Source organism: Otolemur garnettii, unplaced genomic scaffold (assembly GCF_000181295.1).
Source record: "Otolemur garnettii isolate 467f Iridium unplaced genomic scaffold, OtoGar3 scaffold00080, whole genome shotgun sequence".
Taxonomy (NCBI): domain Eukaryota; kingdom Metazoa; phylum Chordata; class Mammalia; order Primates; family Galagidae; genus Otolemur; species Otolemur garnettii.
The window spans coordinates 6,189,216-6,193,210 of NW_003852475.1; the positions used below are offsets into that span (position 1 = coordinate 6,189,216).

Consider the following 3,995-nt stretch of genomic DNA (forward strand, 5'->3'; position numbering starts at 1 on the left):
CCTTCACTGAAGTTTCTGCAGGAGAGGCAAGGCAGGGCACAAAAGTTTAGGATTGGCTGGTGTGGATAATTTGAGCAGGCTCTAAGCTGCAAGGATGATTTCTAGTCGCTGGTCCTTGGCCCTGGAATAAATAAGATGGATAATTAGTCACCTGAGGTGTAAGGGCCAGAGATAGGAGGCAGGACTCCAGATCGATTGGTTTGGTATCAAAGACATGCTCCCTGCTGAGCCATCTGTTAATCTGTAACAACTGGCTAGTCCAGGAGAGGCACATTCCTGAACTAGACAGGTTTTTAAAGATGTCAAAACATCATAATATATTAAAAATAAAAATATAAACAATATATCCTCTCACCCATTACCGGCAGCTTTGTGCGTATATGCCACATATTTTTATGCATATGTGTATGCATGCATATATGTGTGTATATACATGCACATATGTACATGTACGTATTTATATACACCTATATTTACATAGTGCATTACACAATATGTATTGATTATAATGTCTTTATCACATAACAAATTGTAAACTTATTTTTATGCTGTTTTTTCTTATTCTTTAAAAAAGGTGAATAAGGGATGAAGAGGAGGTGGTGGCAGTGGTGGAAGAAGAGGCAGTGGTTGGGGTAGGAAGCCTGGAAACACAAGTGGGGAAGCTTGGCTGGCTCCTCTGGCTGATGGTATATTGAGGGACATGGGCTAGTGACAACAAGGGCATTCTATCCAGAGAGCCCCTCTAGAGGCTGGGCCACTAGCACCATGGACCAGTGTGTTACCAAGTACAAGAATCCCTCATCGACCCAGGGCAGCAAAAATGGAGATCTTGAGCCCAGCAGGAAGTCACATAGCAGGCGGGTCATAAGCCACCATGAGGAGCAGGTGTCACCCTGTGGCAAGCCAGGCAGGAATATCCTCATCAACAGGTATCAAGAAGGAGGAGCCAACATCCTTGGGAGATTCTTGGAGAGAGTCCAAATCCAATGCTAAGGAGTCTTCCTTAAAGAGGCTGGAAGAACTTTTTAGGTGCTACAAGGATGAGCAGGAAGATGAAATTTTGGAGGAAGTCATGGAATGCTTTTGCAATGACCTATATGTTGACCCCACAGAATTTCTAGTGCTGCTCTTGGCTTGGAGGTTCCAGGCTGCAACCATGTACAAATTCACTAGGAAGGAGTTTTATGATGGCTGCAAAACAATAAGTTCAGACAGCATCGATGGAATCTGTGCATGGTTCCCTAGCCTCTTAACATAAGCCAACCAAGAGGATAAATTTAAGGCTCTCTACCAGTTTACATTTCAGTTTGGCCTGGACTCAGAAGAAGGGCAGCAGTCACTGCATCAGGAAATAGCCATTGCCCTGTGGAAACTAGTCTTTATCCAGGACAATCTTCCAGTTTTGGACCAATGGCTAAATTTTCTAACAGAGAACCCCTTGGGGATCAAGGGCATCTCCTGGGACACTTTGAACATGTTCCGTAACATCACTCAGGTGATTGGACTGGACCTCAAGAACTACATTGAGGACAAGGTCTGGCCAAGTCTCTTCGATACCTTTGTGGAGTGGGAAGTGGGGCGAAGGAAAAGGGGAGAAGGGAGAGTTGTGCTCAGCTCAGGGCGTGTGTCCTAAGGAGCAGACTTAGTGGCTTTGTATAGGAGCAGCAGCAAGGATCTGCCCTCACCTATGAAGCCAACCACGGAATTGGACCTTTCTGGAAATTACTAAAGATCCAGATATTTTCTACTTTACATCTTTCTCTGCCTTGTATCTGAAAGGGCTCTAAAATGCTGTATCATATTTTAGGCACTTTCTTCATATTTTGGTTATTTCTTTTTTGGGGGGATCCATCAAAATATTTGAACCTGGCTATATGTTGTGTATCTGTTTATGAAGCCTTCAGATAGAATAAGCTTGACATTTCTTGCACAAATTAAATTTTTTTTTTGTAGGGGAGGGTGTAGAGCAGGGTGGGGTTAGGACTGTTAGGTTGAATTAACAGTACAAAATGATACCATGTCAGAGCTCAGTTTTGCATATTGTTTTTCAGGGCAGGTCTGTACTGTGTATAGTGCTGTTTACATGATTAAATTTAGGTTGTAGTAATTATTTTCCAAGATTTACATAAATTTGGATAGCAGTGTTAACTGTTAACCACATTACATTAATTTCCAAGGGACTTAGAACTCTTGGAATGCCAAGGCCAGCCAAGAACATTTGTAGTCTGCTGACAGCCCCCTTTTAAACTAATTTATCCAAAACCCTATTTCCCTTCTTGCTCATTCCTTCTTTGACCTATTGCCTTTTATGTTGAGTTTGTCCATCAACATGGCTGTACCTGCCAGTCAAGTGAGCATTTTTTGAAAAACACATTGTACTAAGAATCACTTAAGCGCTGAATGCAGAGGAAGCAGTGCTGCCTCCGTTTTGCTGGAAGTAGATTTCTTTGATGGTTTTCTTTCTCTCATGAAGTTCCTGTATTTTCATGTTGTAAGTGGAAATACTTTTTTTCTTCTCATTTGCCTTGGAGCCAAAGTTTCTGTTCCTGGTGATCAGGGAAACTATGTCTGCTGGCCAACATGACTTGAAGGAAAACTATGGTATGGAGCACTGCTTGAATTTTTTTTTTTAATTTTTTTTGAGTATCATCAGTTTACTTGTCTGGCAAGTGCAGAAGCCTGGGGTTGGCCTGAACTCTGCTAAGCAAACATCAAAGTGTATTTAAGAGTTAAATGTGTGCCCTTTCCCTTCTTGCTGCACCCATGTTGTCACTTAACCCCTATTTGTTATCTTTTTGTTAGTGTCAGGCTCATTGGAGGTAATGTGATGACTGTTTAGGTTTACATGACCCTCCTCTCCTTTCCCTACACCAAATATGTATATATACATACATAAAATACGGATATGTTTTACTTACATAAAAAAATATATATATATAATGATTAGAGTTTGCATTTCTAGTTTTTTGGTGTTTTTTTCCATATGTATGCATGTACATTTCTACTTGTCTAGGTGTAGTGCAAATGTGTAGAGTATATATATATATTCATTACATTATATATATATATATATTCCTTTGTTTCTTTGCCTGCTAAACTGGCCATAAAAGGGACAGCTGCCTTTAATATATAACATATAGAAAGAGCACCAGGGAACGTCATTGGAGGTTTTCAAATCTGAATTTGGGTCATTTTCACTAAAAAGAACATGACTTTGCTTAGCTCTTTCCACATCAGAGGGAAGGCCTGATCCCCAGACTCCTCCATGTGCTTGTTCTGGAAGCCCAGCTTTGACCAAACTGCCAATGAGACTTGAGGAGCTGACTATGGGCCTTCCTGGTTTTCATAGAGGGTCCTCTTATTCTTTTTCTGGTTTAAAAAATTTGTCCTCAAAAAACTGTACTGGAAGGGGTGGTGGTAGGAACTTGTATAGTTAAGCTTCTAATACTTTGAAACAGATTAAAAAGGGAATTTTTAAAATAAAAACTTTAAAAAGTGAATAATATTTTTTATATATATATACCAATATGTGTTTAACTAATCTCTTATTGATAGTAATTAGATTTTGCATTTCTAGTTTTTTGGTGTTTTTTTTCCATACATATACATGTACATTTCTACTTGTCTAGGTGTAGTGCAAATGTGTAGAGTAGAATGTTCCAGAGAATGCATGATTGTATTTTCATAGTGACAGATTGCTCTCAAAAAGATTCTTCCAGTTTTCTGTTTATTTTAAAAATCTTCATGGATCATGAAAATGCATGCTCTCGTTAAAAACCACTGAATTAAGTAGAGAAATAATGGAATTAGAAATCTTGGAGTAAGAAGAATATATGTTGAATAATTAGCCAGTGTTAAAAACAAATGTCACTTTGGTCATCTGTCATTGTCTTTCTCAGGAATAGATTTGTATTTAGTGATTTTCTGGAATTATAAGACTGTTTTTACCTTTGGATATTAATGGTAACAAATGCAAGCATTTGAAGTGGATTTCT

The 3,995-nt window shown here is 39.0% G+C and overlaps 1 pseudogene; it reads left to right on the forward strand.

The window, feature by feature from the left end:
* The first annotated feature begins 765 nt into the window (after positions 1-765).
* On the forward strand, positions 766-1,633 carry LOC100951468 (annotated as a pseudogene).
* The last annotated feature ends 2,362 nt before the right edge of the window (positions 1,634-3,995 follow it).